This window comes from Macrotis lagotis, chromosome 1, assembly GCF_037893015.1.
Source record: "Macrotis lagotis isolate mMagLag1 chromosome 1, bilby.v1.9.chrom.fasta, whole genome shotgun sequence".
Classification (NCBI taxonomy): Eukaryota; Metazoa; Chordata; class Mammalia; order Peramelemorphia; family Peramelidae; genus Macrotis; species Macrotis lagotis.
In genome coordinates this window covers 716,479,543-716,499,495 of record NC_133658.1, presented here as the reverse complement: position 1 = coordinate 716,499,495, position 19,953 = coordinate 716,479,543, and positions in this window count along the sequence as shown.

The window sequence follows — 19,953 nt, the reverse complement described above, 5'->3', positions numbered from 1 at the left end:
TTCAAGCAAGGACTGTTTTGCTTTGGATCTCTGGAACTTCATAAATACTTACTGATTGTTAGCCAGGTGTAAAGAGATAAAGTCCTGAGTAAGATAACTGGAGAAAGTAGGTAATTAAAGGATTTGATGATTAATAGAAAATTTTTCACATTGGACATTGATAATCCAAAGCTATAGTATTATAAGCAGGAAAAATAAGCAAAAATGCAAATAAATTTAATTTTTAAATCTTAAAGTTTTCAAAATTTTGATTACAACCATCCTAAGAGGTAAGAATGTAATATTCTTTCCCCCATTTTTCAACTTAGGAAAGAGTATCAAAGAGATGAAATGATTTGAGAAGGAAGTAGTTAATACAAAGTTTACAAGGTCTGAATCATACAAATTGCGGGAAACTCAGACTCAGTTATTAGTGAAATAAGTATTAAAACTTTTATATCCACAGGGAGTTACATATTTATAGACAAAGCAGTATTGGTTACATTATATTTTAGCATTGTTTCCCTTAATTATATAATTGTGGATGTATGTTTGTCTAAAAGGCTATTTGATGGACAACTCACAAAAAGCAATGCTGAAATGGAAGTCAGAAGAGGTGATACAAGGACACTTTTAAGATCCCTCTGAAGAACTTTGATTGTAAGACATGGGATGGATACAATGGCATAGGACCACCCAACATGTTCTGCTTGCATCAAAAAAGACACTGTGCTCTAGAGCAAAGTATAATTTCAGTAGCTCAAAAGTAACATGGGATGTGCAAATTTAGAGACATATCTATTCCAGACATTCAAATGGATTGTTTGTGCCTGATCTTTGGGAGAGCCTTCCCAGTTCATATTAGTTTGATCAATCAAAGTTGGACCCACTGTACTTTGACCCCAACATTGAAATGTCATTTTGGTCCTCTTTCAGTATAAAGGACAACATGGCAATGCACCATTTTATCCCTTTGCTTGGGCAGCTTTAGACACAATATCTGGTTCCATGATTGGTGATTTTGAAGTGGAAGGGAACTCACAAAATTGGGTCCAAAGCCCATTTTAAAGAGGATGCAAGAGAAATTGTCCAAGGTCATACAGTTATTTAGTGTCTGAAGTGGTATTTGAATATTTATCTTTTTGTGCCAAACTGCTGAAAGTACAGAAAGTAAGAAAAATCAGCCAGATTTCCTTGGGCTATTAAATGCTAATCAGTATGTCAACCTTACATAACAGGAGGAAATCTGAGAATATCACTTTGTTGGAGAGCCACATTGGTTTGCTTTGGAAGGCACTCAGTCCTAGAGGGGTAAAGGTGAGTCCTTGAAGGTATTCTTAGTACTGTGATGGAAAATAGTCCTTGACGAATGCCACTGGAGAGCTCAAGGGGGGTCATTGCTACTGGATACTGTAGGCCTACATTGAAGTCAACTTTTTTTTAAAATTTAAGGCAATGGGAATAAGTGACTTACCCAAAGTCACACAGCTAGGCAATTATTATATATCTGAGATCAGATTTGAACTCAGGTCCTCCTGACTCCAGGGCCAGTGTTCTGTCCTAGCTGCCTCTAGGCCTACATTGTAAAGGAATAGTAGAGGGTTGTCACTGCTGAAGGAAATAGTTTTCAGAATGTTATTGTCTACCACTGAGATAAATCCTAAATGGACAGGGGATAGTTCCAGGACACCAAAGGGAGAAGGCTTATCTGAATGCTAACTGTGCTAACTGACAGAGGAGATGCCAAGATGCTAAAAGACAGAGAGGACACCAGCTACTAAGAAGGGAAGCTGCCATAGTTTCATTTTGCTACAAGAATGAATCAATCTAGGAATTCAGAAAAAACCTGGAAAGACTTGCCTGAACTGAAGCTGAGCGAGATGAGCAGAATTAGAAGAACATTGTACAATGTAACAGCAACATGGGGGGTGATGATCAACCTTAATGGACTTGCTCATTTCATCAGGGAAATAACTGGGGACAATTTTAGGGTATCTGTGATGGAGAATGTCATCTATATCCAAAGAAAGAATTATGGAGTTTAAACAAAGATCTAAGACTTTTACTTTCATTTTTTAAAAAAGTTGTCTTATGTACTGTGTAATTTTGCTATCTCTTATATTTTATTTTTTCCTCAAGATATGATTTTTCTCTCAACACATTCAATTTTGATCAATGTATGCCATGGAAACAATGTAAAGATTATCAGACTGCCTTCTGTGTGGGGAGGGGAGATGGAAGAGGGAAGGAAGATTGGGGGGGGAAATTGTAAAATTCAAAGCATTACCAAAAAACGATAGGTAGAAACTACTATCGCATATAATTGGGAAAAATAAAATATTTATATTAAAAAGAGTGAATCAATCAATAAGTATTTATTGAGATCCTATAATGCACTAAGCATGAAAGAGATATATTAGTTCTTCACAGGATATCTAGCACAGGGTAGAGATTATATACTCATTCTATTGGGTAAAAACAATGTTTTCATAGAGAATTTTTCAGGTTTGGTTTTATTTTCACAATTTCCTCTTGAAAGTGGGTCATATATTTCATTAGAACCTGAAGCATTTAGCCAAGACCTCAAATTTTTAGCTCAGGTGATTAACTTTATTACCTCTATTTACTTAAATTGAGCATGCTAGATAACTAACAAACTATAGATCCTGTCTCAAAGGTTGGTCTACAAGTCTTAGTCTCACATCTTCAGTGTGTATTGACCAATTCATAAGTTTTGAGGGTACAGCTTTTTCCTCTTCTGCTATCCTTAGTTTTCTTTTCTTTCTTCATTTCTTCCCCCCCTCTTTTCTTTTCTTTCTTTTCATTTTTTTTAGTTTTTTTGCAAGGCAAAAGGGGTTAAGTGGTTTGCCCAAGGCCACACAGCTAGATAATTATTAAGTGTCTGAGGCCGGATTTGAACTCAGGTACTCCTGACTCCAGGGTTGGTGCTCTATCCACTGTGCCACCTAGCCACCCCTCTTTCTTTTCATTTCTTAGCTTGTCTTCAGTTTTCTGTAAAATTCCATTAAGCTCATCCTGCTCACACAGTGAAGATCCAAGTAAGGTTGATGAATCTGCTGCTTAGGGCCCGCTCATTTTTGCATCCCATAGATCTATGCTTTAGGCATATAAAGAAAACAGTTTTCTTTTCAAACCAATCAAAAAAAATTTATTAACATGCCTGTTATGGGCCAGGCTTTTTGCTAAGTGCTGGATCTTTCTATGTTGTTAGTTTTTGGTTGGCAATAATACCTACCAACGAATCCTTGGACAGTTTGTATGTCAGTGATTAGTTAACAAGTTAATCAGGTAGGTTGGGAAATGGTTTGTATAAGTTCAGAGGGCTGCAGAACCCATTTTGAAAAAATGTTGACCTAATTAATATTCAAAGCTTTTGGTATTTGGCCCTCACCTATCTTTTCCCATTATTTCCCCATTATTTTCTACCCTTCATTCAGTTCTAGCAGGAAACAACCCCAATCTTAGAGAAAGAAGATTTGGGTCCAAGTACAATTAGTCTCTGGGTCTCTCTTTCCTTATTTGAAACACTAGAATAATAATGCTTGGTGAGTTACTTTTTGCTCTATCTGAATTCCACTCATCAACTTCCCTACAAAACCTTTTTTTAATCTCCATCACACAGTGACTCTTCCTCCTCTGTGATTCTATGGAACTTTGTAGTTCTACTCTTTGCCATTTGTCCTTTGTTGTTGTTTAGTTGTTTTCAATCATGTTTGACTCTTTGTGATCCCATTTGGGGTTTTCTTAGCATAGAACCTGGAGTGGTTTGCCATTTCCTTCTTCAACTCATTTTATTGATGAGCAAACTGAGGCAACAAGGGTTGACTTGGCCAGGGTCAAATAGCCAATAAGTATCTGAAGGTAAATTTGTACTCAGTTCTTCTGAATATAGTCCTGGAGCTCTATCTACTACACCATATAGCTGACTTCTGACTTGTCTTTTGTACCTCTTATCTCTCTCTCTCTCTCTCTCTCTCCCACACACACACACTTTTCTGTCTTTGTCTCCACCTTTATATAGCATCTCTATCAATCTGGATATATTTCATTTAGAGCTGTGTGTATAAAAAAAAGCTGCTGTGAGTCAGGATAATTTGAATTTAAAGTCCTGCCCATGGTATCTTCTAGTTATTAATCAGTGTTTTAGGCAGTTCTCCAAAGATTATTCATTAATTCAAAGATTAGCAGAGGCTGCTAACCTGCATTAGTAGAGTTTCCTCATTTGAGAGTTCTGTATGCAAATTAAATCACAGATTCCCTTCTCTCCTTATTGTACTAGTGGGTGGGTGTGAGGGAAAAATAATATAGAGAAATCTAGTATGCAGATAACATCTCATCTTTCCACTTATCCTGCCCCAACTCAAAAAGAAAAAAAAAAGAGTGGATGGAAAGGATGCCTGCTACAATCACAGAGTTATCTAGGAATGAAGGGGTGGTGGAAAGAATTTTCCCTACTGCACTTGTAGGAAAGGGAAGAAGAAGAAGGGAATAAGTATTTATTTAGAACCTACTATGTGGTAGACACTGTGCTAAGCAAATATTACAAATATTATCTATTTTGAACCTTACAAGAACTCTATACTTGTGCTGTAGGTGGGGATTGAAATTTCCCTTTTGTGGTTGAAGAAACTGAAGCAGAGGTAAAATGACTGGTTTGGGATCACTAACTAGGACATGTCTGAGGTTAGATTTGAACTTAGATCTTTCTGATTCTATGCTCAGCTCTGGACACCCAGTTAAATAGATTATAACTGTCCTGAGATTCCTAAATCCAGTAGATAATAGAGAGGGTTGATATCTAGCAAAGATACAATTTAGAATGGGCTAGATAGGTATTTGGCAGAGATGGAAAGTGAAGAGGAAGAGTATAAGTTTATTAGGGTAGATGTGGTTGTGTTGGAAATGAGGCCCATGATTAGATATTAAAAGGAAGGTGTGATTTGACCTATCTTTGCACCCTCTGATTGTTCACATATGGGAAATAGGGGTAGACAGCTAATATGATGTGGATAGGCAGTTGGCTTTGGAATCTGAAAAACCCATTTTCAAGTCTTGTCTCTGTTATATTCACATTAATTTTTCCGTGAGATTTTAAGAAAATATGTGATACTTTAAGTTTTAGTTCAGTTAAAAAACAAAATAAAACAAAAATTTTAAGCCTAGATTGCAAATTCTTTTTGTAGGTCTTTGAATTTCCCATAAATGAGTTTTACACAGAATAGGCATTTAATAAAAATACACATAATGTTTCTTGGATTGATTTATCTATATCTAGCATTCCCTAAAAAAGTTATTCCTTCCAAAGCCACTCTTCTAGGTCAATCTTTTCTTATATTTTCTGATGTCCTAAAAATAGAAAAATGTGCTTGATTATTTATTACAAGAAGATAAAAATGAAGCTTTTCAACATCAGTTTTCCTTTTCTTTGCAAGTTAATGTCCCTGCAATCAACAGATGATGACAATATAGAGTTCATGAAATCATTTTAGAGAAGAAATGAGAAAGAAAAATGAGGACAGAAATCAGGCAAAAAGAACACACTAATATTGGGAGAAATCAGAAACACTAAACATTTAAAAAAAGTTGAGCTCAAGAAAATTTCAAAAAGTTTCAATAATAGCAAAATAGAGATGAGACAAAAAGGAATATAGATAGTATGTTAAAAATAAAGCAAAATGAAATCAAAATAAATAGTAAAGAAGGGAATTCTCTGAGAAATTAAAATAAACATTGGCTTAAAGAATAACTGAAGTGCCAAAGACAAAGGGAAGTCAGAAACAGTGCCAATATGAAGAAGTAGCTCTCTGTATTTATAGAATAACCTGTAATAACTTTAAGGAGAATTACTATAACTTGACATATTTATATCTTAGTATTTAGTTTTGTGCATGTCCTAAAATATTTTTGGCTTTATGTTGTTGTTGTTCCTGGCTTGGATCACAATAAAAACCAGAATATTGATCTGAAGGTGGAGAGTGAAGGAGAAAGGGGAGACTATTTAATTTTTGTTCTTACTCAATGTCATTGTCATGACAACTCCAGAGGTTCTTTTAAGGATGGCCCATTTGTAGACCCTTGAAGTTATAAAGACTGATGCTCATCCTGCCTCAGATACACATGAGCTGTATGAACTTAGGCAACTTATTTCAGTTTCAATTTCCTCCTAGATAAAATGGGCATAATAATAGCATCTCCCTCACAGAATTATTGTGAAAACCAAATGAATTAAGTAACATAATGAGGTAACTATTATTGTTTTACAGAAAAAGCACCCAGTAGGAAATAGAATTTGTTTCAAACCTGAAGTCATGAAAAGTAATTACAAACAATTTTTGCACTTGAGAATACTAGGTATGCCTTCTTTCATTAGAGAGGGGGGGGTGATGCTTGAGTGTGAGGGTAGGACTGTAGAGAGACATTTTATGAGCATTTAACTATTATTTTGTATGAATTAAACTTTAATTTAGATGCTTGGGTTCTGTATTATGGTGTTCCTCCTCTTTCCTAAGAGTGCATTCACATACTTTCCTTGAACTTGTCTGTCAAACTCAGAGTATAAAAATCCTTGGCAGAGACATGATCTGATTCTGTGTTCTGTATAGCATAAAAACAAGTTCTTGGCATTCCATCAACCTTAAATCATCTCATATTGTTGACCTGCTACTTAGAAAATCAATGTAGGCCTAGAAGAAGCCATGTCCTTAAGGCTTTCAGTGTGTCCCAGAAATATTGACCTAGGGCACTCAGGCATTGTCTTGGGTCTTAAGAAAAGTGCCAAGAGAAATTGAATATTCACATCTACTTATTTTGAGATGCCAATGTGCTACCATTCAAAGCAATATGGCAGGCATTGGGCTGTGCTGGCTCAAAAGTAACGATGACATGTATAGATGACAAGACCCAGTTTAAGTCAAAACCTAAAGCCACCCAGGAGGCCCAGAACAAAGAGTGTTCTACTATATCTAATGACCAGAAACACAGACTCAGCCTACAGGCGGCATATATATATCAGACCTCTAAGTCACACAAGGTATCCAACAGCAGCAGTAACTCAAGGAAAAAACAATCCAAAGAGAGAGTAATTGTATTTAGGCCTGCAGAGTCTTTATACAATTTTCCTTCTCCCAGTTTGCTTGCATTCTCACAGCATTTCTGGGAGCTAGGATTTCCTAATTTTCTAATTCAGAAAAGCAATGACAATAATCTTGGCAGTGGATTGCTTTTGGCTAAGAGACAGAGAATGCAGTTTATACCAACTAGTTTATACAGACAAGATTTTTCAAGAATTGTATTATTTTTCAGTGAGCCATTAGCTTTAGATTAGCTTTACCTGTTTCCTCATAAAACCTCATCTCTTCCTGCCCCCCCTCTTTCCATAATTCCTTGTTGTCTGACTTCTACTTCATCTGCCCACTCCATTGAGATTGCTATCTCAAGATATGCTAGTTACTTCCTAAATGACAAATCCATTCTTTTTTTCTTAAAAACTCATCCTTTTTGACCTCTTTACAGAATCTGTCACTGTTGAGCATACCCTCTTTCTGAATACTTTCGAAATACAGCTTAGAGGTAACAACACTGTCCTGATTTTCCTCCTACTTTTCTAATCAATACTTGCGTCCTTCTTTGTTTCCTTGCCCTTTCTTGACTCTTCAAAGTAGGTGTTTCACAATTCTGGGTCTTTTTTTTTCTCTCTACCACACTTTTCTTTCCAATCTCATTCACTTCTGTTGTTTCAAGTATCATTTCTATGTGAACAACTCAAATCTCTGTTTCTACTCTTGATCTGTTTTGGTCCAGACTTTAGACCTCTAATTTGTTCATAAGGCTCTCCTTTGTCAAGGAGAGGAATTTCTTAGATAATATAATCTCAGAATCAACCTCCTAAAAGAAAAGCTATTTTACTTGGACAGGGCTAACATTGGGGATTTGCTCATTTGTCTCAAGAATAGCCTCAATCTCTAGAGATATGGCTTTTAGAAAGAGGAAAATTCTTGAATAGTATTCTTTTTTGGGTAAAGAAGATGCATGGTTCCTAATAGACAGAAGACCAGCTTGGGCTAAAGTAACACCATGGGGGGAGGGGAGCAAGGATCTGGACCTTACCACCTCCCTTTCTGTCTTTGAATCATTTAAATACTATTGGTTAAATTGGAAAGACAAAAAAAGGCACCTAGATGGTACAGTGGATAGGCCTGAAGTCAGGGAAACTCATCTTCCTTCTGAGTTCAACTCTGACCTTAGATCCTTATTAGCTGCATGACACTGAGCAAGTTAATCCTGTTTGGTCTCAGGTTCCTCATCTGTAAAAATAAATTGGAGAAGAAAATAACAAACCACTCCAGTATCTTTGTCAAGAAAATCTGAAATGGGATTGATACAGCTAAACAACCATAAACTGAAAAAAGGTTCCCTTCTAGTGTCCACAATGTATAGAGGATATTTGGTAGTAATAGAATAAATTTCTTGACTGAATCATAGAATTGAACAAGGCTGCAAAGTATGAGAATGTATCTAGAGACAGGATTTTTAAAGCCTATCTAATCCAATAATCCCATTTTAAAGAAAGGAAACAGGCCCAGAGGGGTTAAGTGAAAGTATGAAGTATTAGTAATGGGATTTGAACTGATAATCAATAAGGTAACCCTAGTCTGTTGAGGCCTGACAAGAGGGTTCCAGTAGATTTTTTTTCAAATTTAATAAAGTTCCTTTTATTGGTGGACATTATTGTAATCATTCAACAATGAGTTTATACTTAAGATATTGTTGATCTTGAGGTACACAATGGATCCATTAGGCAACACTCTTGAAAAGAATGTGTTTGTTAATTTATAATTGACAATCCAAGTTTTCCAAGAAAAGAAATTATATAAAAATGGTTACAAAATACTATTTTTAAAGAAAGATTTTATTTAGTTTGAATTTTACAATTTTACCCTTATTCTTGCTTCCCTTCCTCCATACCACACAGAAGGTAGTCTGTTAGTTTTTACATTCCATGGTATACATTGATCTAAGTTGAATGAGATGAGAGAGAAATCATATCCTTAAGGAAGAAACATAAAATATAAGAGATAGCTTTTTTTCAGCATCTATTGATATAACCATATGATTTCTGATAGGTTTGTTATTGATATAATTAATTATACTAACAGTTTTCCTAGTATTGAACCAACCCTGCATTCCTGGGATAAATCCTACTTGGTCATAATGTAATATCCTCGTGATAACTTGTAATCGCTTTGCTAAGATTTTTGCATATATATATATATATATATATATTTATATAATCAGGGAGACAGGTCTATAATTCTCTTTCTCTGTTTTCAGTCTTCCTGGTTTAGTTATCAGCACCATATAGATGTCAGAGAGTTAGGCAGATTTCTCTCTTCACCTATTTTCCCAAAGAATTTATATAGAAATGGAACAATTAGTTCCAATAATTGTTCCGATAGGTCCAATATTATTTGATAAAGTTCACTTGTGAATACATCTGGCCCTGGAGATTTTTAGTGAGTTCAATAATGGCTTGTTAAATTTCTTTTTTCTGAGATAGGGTTATTTAGGTTTTTAATTTCTTTTTCATTTAATTTGGGCAGCTTATATTTTGGTAAATATCCATACATTTCATTTAGATTGTCAAATTTATTGGCATAGTTGGGCAAAATAATTCCTAATTATTACTTTAGTTTCCTCTGCATTGGTGGTGAGTTCATCTTTTTCATTTATGATACTAGCAATTTGGTTTTCTTCTTTCTTTTTTTTAAATAAAATTGATCAGAGGTTTTATTGTTTTATTGTTTTTTGTTTTTTGTCTTATTGTTTTTTCATAAAATCAGCTCTTGGTTTTATTTATTTGTTCAATAGTTTTCATGCTTTAGATTTTATTAATTTCTCCTTTAATTTTTGAATTTCTAATATGGTTTTTAATTGGGAGTTTTTAATTTTTTCTTTCTCTATTTTTTAGTTGCATATTTAATTCATTTATTTCCTCTTTCTCTAATTTATTCATGTAAGCATTTAAAGATATAATATATCCCTTTAACATCCCCCTTGAGTATATCCCCAAAATTTTGGTATGTTGTTTCATTGTTGTCATTATCTAGGATGAAATAATTAATTCTTTCTATAATTTGTTGCTTGATCCACTCATTCTTTAAAATGAGGTTATTTAGTTTCCAATTAGTTCTGGGTCTATATCTCCCTGGACCAATATTGCATATGATTATTATCGCATTATGTTCTGAGAAAGATGTATTTACTATTTCTGCCTTTCTGCAATTGATCATTAGATTTTTATGTACTACTACATGGTTAATTTTTGTGTAAGTGCAATGTACTGCAAAAAAAAAAAGTATATTCCTTTTTATCCCCATCAATTTCCTTAATAAATCTATCATATCTAGATTTTTCTAACAATCTATTTACCTCCTTAACTTCCTTCTTTTTTATTTTTATGGTTAGATTTATCCAAATCTGGGAGCAGGAGGTTAAGGTCTCCCACTTGTAGAATTTTGCCGTCCATGTCTTCCTGAAGCTCTTTCAACTTCTCTAAGAATACTGGGTGCATACATATTTAGTATTGTAATTACTTTATTGTCTATGGTACATTTTAGGAGGATATAGTTTTGTTGAGTCCCTTTTTCAGACTCATATGTTGAGTCCCTTTCTATACTCCCTCAATATTTCCCCAGGCAAGTGTTGAAGGGGTAGGAGACAAAGAAGACAAGTTTCTCCCTATACACCAAGGTCCCCAAGTACTCCAAGGTATCTGTTTATTGAACCAAACACAAGTACTTAAATACCTCCCCAGTCTCTAATCCACTCCCACTCCCATGGTACTTAGTAAGATAAGGCTCTGGTTCTCAAGGACACCAGGTGAAGATAATTTACAGTGCTCCCATACACAACAGTCCCTAACATATTTTCCTTCCTTATTTCTTTTAATGCTATCTATTTTTGCAGCTGCTTTGACTGAGATAAGGATTGCTACCCTTTCTTCTTTCACTTCAGTTGACGCAAAATATATTTTGCTTCAACCTTTTACCTTTACTCTACATGTATCTTTCTGCTTCAAATGAGTTTCTTATAAGCAGCATTTTTGTAGGATTCTGGTTTTTAATCTACTCTGCTATTTGCTTATATTTTAAGTGAGAGCTCATCCCATTCACATTCAAAGTTATAATTACTAACTCTTTATTGCCCTCCATGCTATCTTCCCTGCAATTGTATTTTTTCCCCCTTCTTCCCCTTTATCCATATTCCTCAATATTTTGTTTCTGAATACTGCAATCTTCAGTGTGTTTGCCCTCCTATATCCACCCCTCCCCTTTCTTTCCCCTTTCCCTTTTCCCCTTCTTCCTTCTGTTAGTTCCCCTTTTTTCTTCCACTCTTCTTCCCCCTCCCCTTTTCCCCTTTTTAAAACATCAAATGTAAGATAAATTTCTGAACTTAACAGTGTGTGTATGTTAACTTTAAACAAAGTCTGATGAGATGAAGAGTCAGGTGGTTCCCCTCTATTACAATAGATCTTCTGTACCTCTTAATGTAAGGAGATTTACCTCATTCATTCACTTCCATCCTCCCCTCTCCTTACTGTACCCCTTGAGGTATTGTTTTTAAATCCTTCTATCTGAGTCACAGAAAAGTTATGAGTGTCCATCACTTCTGGCTAAGTATATTCTCTCTAATAGAGTTACAATTCTTAAGAGTTATGAGAATCTTTCTCCCAGGTGGGGATATAGACAGTTTCATCTCATTGGATAGCAGTTCTTTTCTTTACCCTCTTTTCTTCTTTTTACCTTTTCATGTGTCTCTTGAGCCTCCTGTTTGATGTCCAAAATTTCTATTTTGTTCTGGTCTTTTCATCAGGAAATGTTGTAAGTCTCCCATTTCATTAAATGACCATATTTTCCTCTAGAAGAGAAGGTTCAGTTTTGCTGGATAGTGGATTCTTGGCTGCATCCAAGTTCCCTTGCTCTTCAGAATATCTCATTCCAGGCCCTTCCATCCCTTAATGTTGTTGTAGCTAGGTCCTGCATAATCCTTACTGTGGCTATTTGGTATTTAAATTGTTTCTTTCTGGCTGATTGTAGGATTTTCTCTTTTATCTGATAGTTCTGAAATTTGACTACAACATTCCTTGGTGTTTTCATTTAGGATCTCTTTCAGGAGGGAATTGATATATTCTTTCAATAACTATTTTTCCCTCTGTTTCCACGATATTAGGGTAATTTTCCATCACTAAATCCTGTAATAGTAAGTCCAGGCTTTTTTCCCCTCTCTTCGATGTTTTCAAGAAGGCCTATAATTCTCAGGTTGTCTCTTCTTTTTTTTTTATGTTTTTTTTTTGCAAGGCAATGGGGTTAAGTGGCTTGCCCAAGGCTACACGACTAGGCAATTATTAAGTGTCTGAGACCGGATTTGAACCCAGGTACTCCTGACTCCAGGGCTGGTGCTTTATCCACTGTGCCACCTAGCCGCCCCTAGGTTGTCTCTTCTTGACCTATTCTTGAGGTCAGTGGTTTTGCTGATGAAGTATTTTACATTTTCTTCTATTTTTTCCATCTTTTTGTTTTGTTTAACAGAATCTTACTGTCTCATGCAGTCATTAGTTTCCACTGATTCCATTCCTTTTTTTAGAGTAGAATTTCCTTCATTTACTTTTTGCAACTCCTTTTCTATTTAGTCAACTTGATTTTTGAAGAATTTTTCCATTTGCCCAAGTGTATTTTTTTTTGAATTTATTTTTTTATTCTCTTTTTGTACAATTGTTTTTTTTACATTAATAAGATATTCTTGTTTACAAGTAAACAAAATACCCCTCCTCCCCCATGAATATAGATAAACTTGCTTGGGTGAAAAAAGTAAAGGGGAGAGAAAAAAATTAAAATTAAAAATAAAAATAATAGTAATAATTGTAGGTATGGCCAGGTGGCGCAATAGATGAAGCACCAGCCCTGGAGCCACGAGCACCAGAGCCCATATCCAGCCTCGTAAACCCAACAATCACCCAGCCATGTGACATGAAAGCCACCTGATCGCCACTGCCCTGCAAAAACCAAAAAGAAGAAAAAAAAATACCCAAAATAAAATAAAATAGTAATAATAGTAGGGGTGGCTGGGTGGCAGACAGAGCATTGGCCCTTGAGCCAGGAGCAACTATAAAAGCTCCCTCTACATGCTCTATTAACTGAGAAGGTTCATATGAGTATTATCAGTGTCATTTTTCTATGCAGGAATACATGCAGTTCATCATCATTAAGTCCCTCATATTTTCCCCCTCTCCTCCAGTCTCCATGCTTCACCTGAGTCCTGTATCTGAAGGTCAAACCTTCTGTTCAGCTCTGGCCATTCCAAAAGGAACCTTTGAAATTCCCCTGGTTCATTGAAAGTCCATCTTTTTCCCTGGAAGAGGACATTCAGCCTTGCTGGGTAGTTCATTCTTGGCTGCATTCTAAGCTCTTTTGCCTTCCGGTATATTGTATTCCAAGCCCTAAGAGCTTCCAATGTAGTTGCTGCTAAGTCCTGTGTGATCCTGACTGCAGCTCTATGATATTTGAACTGTGTCCTTCTGGCTGCTTGCAATATTTTCTATTTGACTTGGGAGTTCTGGAACTTGGCTATAATATTCCTAGGGGTTGTTTTTTTGGGATCTCTTTCTCAGGGGGATCGGTGGATTCTCTCCATTTCTATTTTACCCTTTGCTTCTAGAATATCAGGGCAATTTTCCTGTAGTAATTCTTTGAAAATGATGTCAAGACTCTTTTCCTGATCGTGACTTTCAGGTATTCTAATAATTTTTGAATTATCTTTTCTAAGTCTGTTTTCCATATCAGTTGTTTTTTCCATGAGATATTTCACATTTTCTTCTAACTTTTCATTTTTTTGGTTTTGAAGTATTGATTCCTGATTTCTGGTAAATTCATCAATCTCCCTGAATTCTATTCTTTGTCTGAAGGATTTGTTCTCCTCAGAGAGTTTTCTTATCTCTTTTTCCATCTGGCCAATTTTGCGTTTTAAAGCATTCTTCTCCTCAATAACTTTTTGAACTGTTTTATCCATTTGACCTGAGCTGGTTTTTAGCATGCTATTTTCTTCAGCATTTTTTTAGATTTCCTTGACTAAGCTGAATGACTTCATTTTCATGTTTTTCCTGTATCTCTCTCCTTTCTTTTCCCAGTTTTTCTTCCAACTCTCTCATTTGATTTTCAAAGTCTTTTTTGAGCTCTCTCATAGCCTGAGCCCCATTTCTGTTTTTCTTGGAGTCTTTAGATGGAGGAGCTTGTGTTTCCTCTTCTTCAGACTGAGTATTTTGATTCTTCTTGGGCTCATTTGCAAAATATTTCTCAATAGTTTTCCTCTTGTTTCTTTACTTGCTCATTTTCCCAGCCTAGGCCTGTTTTTTGGGGTGCGTCCTCAGCTTTTGGGACACTCCCACAAGGATCTCAGTGTGTAAGGCTCTGTCCTCCCTCCTGGTCTGTGAATGACCATAAGCGCCCCCCTTTGCCATGGGGCTGAGGTGGGGGGGGGACCCTGCTGTTCTATGGGGGGCCTAGACTAGGATCAGGATCTGAATGTGGTCAGAGCCCCACAGTCCTGTTCCAGGGGCAGAGGACTGAGCTTGCAGTTTCTCTTCATTCCCCTCCCTCAGCCAAATGGGCTCATACCCTGGGGGCTCCTGCTTACCCGCTCTGCCTGCTTCTATTTCTGGCTCTGGCCTGGAGTAAAACCAAGCTGCTCCCTGTGTGCCCCGAGGGCTGGCCTCCATGTGCTCGCTCTGGCAGAGGTCCCCTGCTGTTCCCCCACTTTGTGCTCGGTGCTCCTCTGGTTGCAGCTCAGGAGTCTGCCCCGCTGCTGTGAGCCAGGGCTCCCAGCGCCCTGGGGCTGCCTCCAAGAGCCTGAAGTTCTTTGGCTCTGGCAGGCCAATCCCGGGGAGCAGAGCCTTTCTGCTCTTTTCCAGGTTACCTTGAGTAGGAGAACTGCCTCACTGGGTCCCTTTGTGGGTTCTGTCTCTCGAAAGTTTTGTTAGAGTCCTTAGCTGATGAGTTTTATCAGAGAGCTCCTAAGACTGGATCCCTTCTTGTCACCATCTTGGCTCCGCACCCCCCCCCCCAGTTTAGTTTTGAGAGAATTGCTTTCTTTTTGCATTTGCCCAATTGAGGATTTGAGAGAATTATTTTCTTTTTGCATTTGTCCAATTGAGAATCTGAGAGAATTAGTCTCATTTTGTATTTGTCCAATTGCATTTTCCAAGGATTTGTTTTCTTGTTATGAGATGTTATTTTTCTCTTGCAATATGTTAATTTTCTCTTGAATTTTTTCCTATTTTCAAACTCCTTCCTGATTTCTTCAAGGAAGTCTTTCTGGGCTGGAGACCAATTCATATTCTCCTCAGAAGTGCTAGATCTCTCTGGGTTAGAATCTATTTCTTCTAAATATTTCTCCATGTATCTCCCTTTTCTTTTGTCTTTCTTCATCTTCCTAGGATTTTGTGTTGGGGGGGCTGACTCTCAGAGTTTTGCTTTTGAAAACTCTAGAGACTTTGTTCATTTGCTTTAGTAATTCCAAGGACTGGCCAGTAGGGGACATTCTTTTGGGTGTTTGAGACTCTCAACAGCAAGATCTATGTTGCCTTGAGGAATGGACTGGGTTCTGGGGGAGGGTTTTGATCTCCCTTTTAGCTGAGTGAACTCTGTTGCCCATACCTGAACCTGAGGGGAGGGGGGTGGTTACTATTTGCTCTGGGAAGAGGTTTGGGTCCCACTGAAAGTATGGTCCCTTGCCCAGCTGGTCATTTTCCAGGTGTGCTCTGTGATTCTTTGTGTTGGAATTCACCCTCATGAAGTGAATGGGGCTCACCAGAGCTCTTTCCCCCCGGTCAAAGATTCCAAGGCTGCAGTTTGTTCTTGGACCTACCACTCACCAAAGCCTCTGTGGCTGAGGCTGGTCCTCTGGTTTCCCCCAGCTGCTGTCCCTGAACTGGCCCTCTGGGCTCTGCTCCTGGTTCACCCACTCACTCTCCTGAGATAGACCTTGTTGGTAGGTATTCTTCTCCTAGCTTCTCTGTGTTCTGTAAACTGAATTTCTGTTAAGAGGTTTTTGAGGGAAAGTAGGAACATTTAACACAGCGCCTGTCTTCTCTCTGCCGTCTTGGCTGGAAGTCCTCCAGTAAAAATTTTTTGAACAAAGTCAACTTAACCAAAATAACCCATAGCCTAGGATCTCCCAAATCCTGGAATCATAAAGATTAAATCCAATTTTAAAGACTGACCTCAGAAAGATCTTTTTGTTTTTTGACTTATTGTCCCCATTAGCAGTTAACTTTAGGAAAATCTTCAAACAAATTTCTTATCTAAATTTACATAGATTGAGGCTGAATGTGATCTTCATTCCTCTCCAAGTTCTCAAGGTAATAAATGCCTATGGGCAAAGGATAGCTTTTAGTTTACCTCACAGAAAATGCAGAAGACACAATAGATTAATAGGAATATATAAGTAGATATAAAATGCATAAGAGCAGTTACAATAGGTTTTCTCAGAAGGAACTGAACTCACTTCCACCTGTAGGGAAATACACCATCATTTTAGTGAATACCTAGCTCTTGTACCAGACTTTTTACATAAACATGACATATTATAATTATTGTTATTACAAATATAATCACTGAATATTAGAAGTAGATGAGATTTAAGAGGCAATCAGTCAACAAATATTTTTGAAGTACTTACCATAGGCTAGGCACTGTCCCATGGGCTTAAGATACAAATACAAATACAAAGAATAAAACAATTCCTATTCTTTGAAGAAATTCCATTCTAATCTAATTCAATTACATACTTTTGCTCAAATGTATCTATGAGTTCATCAATTCTTGAGTTTCCACTAGTGATGTAAATAATAACCTATCTTTGTCAGCTTAACCTGACCTAATTCTTGACCAAATTTTGCTGCAATTCATCCACTCACTGTTCTAGTTAGCTTTCTTGTTTTCTCCTAAGTTTGTTAAGATGCCAGTGGAGCATCCTGGATATCTAATCATCATCCTTGTTCTTGCTACATAACTGGACCATTTTGTCTTCCATGTAGGAACAAGTAGATGAAGATTGTTTATTACCCAGATTTCAATATGCATTTGGATGGACACTTTTTAGAACCTATCTAAGTTATTTATATCTGAGAAAGATTAGTCAGTTGGAGAATGAGCTGATCTAGTGTTGAAAAGGATGGGGAGAATAGAAAGGACTGATTTCAGGAAATGGCAAAGCTCTTACTGACTCTAAACATCCCTTGAAAGCAAAGACCTATTTTATTACAACTAGCATTTTACAGATGTTATCATATATCTGGTATCAAGATGTAAAACACCACTATTTCTAAAGAACTAATAAAGAATATCATACAGAGGGCAATGGAGAGGTGTGTGGTAAATGTGAGCCTGTTGTAATACATACTTTGAAGAAGAATAAGAGTAAAAAATATTATCAAGGATTTGTATTATAAGAAGAAAATATTCTCCATTTTATAGAAGAGAAAATTGAGCTACTGAAGAGATAACTTTGCTTAAGATCATAAAGCTTAGGGAGTCTTCTGCAGGTGTCAGAAATAAACACCAGCAAAGATCTTACATATGACAAAAGGAAAAACATTTTGGTGGAGAAACAGATAAAAGTCCAATATAAATGTGATGGCATCTCTAGTTTCAGTGCCATTGTATGCTCAGTCTCAGTTTTTTATGAGAGAGAGAAAAACATTTTCATTGCCTGGGATTCAAGTTTGATGATAAAATGACTTTATCATATTATATTCACCCAAAGTCTACAGTTCAAGTTCAAATAAAAGACCAGCTCAGGCTTTTCCATGCCTTTAATAATAATGACTCCCCATACCCCCCATTCCAATAGCCATGGTAACAAGTTTTCTGCAAGATAATTTTGTACAGTTCACGTGAAGATTTTGCTAAACAAAAACAAAAAGGAAACTCTGAGTAATTCTTTTCCTTTGAAAAGTGAACTGAGAAGAATTAAATTAGACAATATGAGACTATCAAATTACATTATGTAAATGCAAATGAAATAAAATATATTAGCTGTAAACTGCCACTGGGTATTCAGAAAAGCCTAATGTGATTTACGTGAGTTCTCATAAATAAGCTTCCTCAGGTTACCTAAGTTCCTCATGTCTGGGGCAGAGCATTGTAAACTCTGATCAATGAAGCCTTTAGAATACAGACTTTATCTTTTACCTGCTTCCCAATGACATCAGTCAAGATCACCTAGTATGAGATGCTAGAAAAGTTTTAAAAATTAATGGTCTCAGCTGGTGAAGAATTTTGCCCACAAACATGTCATTTGACTTCATGGTGTTGAGGAATTTCTGGATGATGTGGGTCATTCCAAGGTCAGGGCTTAAACATCAAATGGGTCCTAGGTTGATGCCATTTGTAAATAATGGTAATAGCTCTTCTGATCCAAATGAGAAACAAGAATAGAGACCTCTCTCAATCCCTCATAAATTAGAGCCTATAAATAATAGAATGGGGCAGCTAGGTGGTACAGTGGATAGAATGCTGGGACTGGAGTTAGGAAGACTCATCTTTCTGAGTTCATAACTGGTCTCATATATCTATGAGCTGTATGACCATGGGAGAGTCATTTAACCCTGTTTGCCTTAGTTTCTTCATCTGTAAAAATGAACTAGAGAAGGTAATGACAATGCACTCCAGTGCCTTTGCCAAGAAAACTCCAAATAAAGAGTTGAACTTGATTGAAATGGCTGAACAGCAAAATAGCAGAACCATGTAATTGTTGTGCAATATTATAATGCAAGAATTATGCAAGCTATGACAGCTTGCACATCTCCTATCACATTCACTCCCAAGAAAGCAGGACAATACTTCAGGGGAATGTGCCAATTCAACTCCCACTAGCTACATTAATAACCCAAGAGCAATGGAAAGCTGCATAATTGTAAGTACATTATAGTATGTTGGCAATAAGGGCTTGTTTGCAACAAGTAACTTAGAAAATGCAATCAAAGTATAATAGTGACCAAAGGTTTAAACTAGAAGTTCCATTTCCATCCCCACCTCCCCAATAATCAATAGAAAATTCAGTGCCCTTGTGAAATGAAGATGGAATTGTTTGTATTGACAAGAGAGACAGCGTGATTTCACAGAAAGAAAATGATTTTGGACTGAGAAAGATCTGAGTTCAAGTTTCATCTCTGATATATATACCAGTGCAAATTACTTAACCTCTCAGTGCTAGTGCATATTTGCATTGGTAGAGGAACCTTGTCATTCAGATTAGCTCACACCAAGGAAATCACAGTTTAGTCCCTATTCTGCCAGAGGCAGGGTGGATAATTAGGATCAAAGTTGACTTTTTTTCCCTTGAATTAGATAATGTGTAAACTTCTTTATTATTATTTTTTCTTTTTTGGAACTTCAGTTTTCAGTTTCAGAATTTCAGTTCAAAATCTTGACCTTGTCTAGCTTCTCTCAACAATTCTTTATCTGCAAGGATCATAACATCATATATTTAGACCTAGAACTCTTTGAACCCATCTAGTTTAGCTCCCTGTTAGGATTACCATGCTAAGACCATCCCTCTTTTCACTCCTCTCTTTTTACTGTTAGGAGACATCTTGTTTTCAAGAGCTAAGGTCCAATAAGCAAACTGTACCCTGAACTTGTTATAAAAACAATCCATTGTGCTCACCCTCTGAATGAACTCTATTGCCACTAAATCACAGAGCTGATGGTCCCTGAGCTTGGGCGGACATCAGAAGACTCAGTCTTGATGCCCTGCAGTAAATAGACTTTGGTTGTCATTAGGCAATCTTGTCTCACTTCACAATTACTCCACTTCACTGTTGATTCTTTGTCTAGACACAATTATATGTATCAAGGCCCTGATTTGCTGCAGTGGATCTCCTAAAGGAGACTCTGT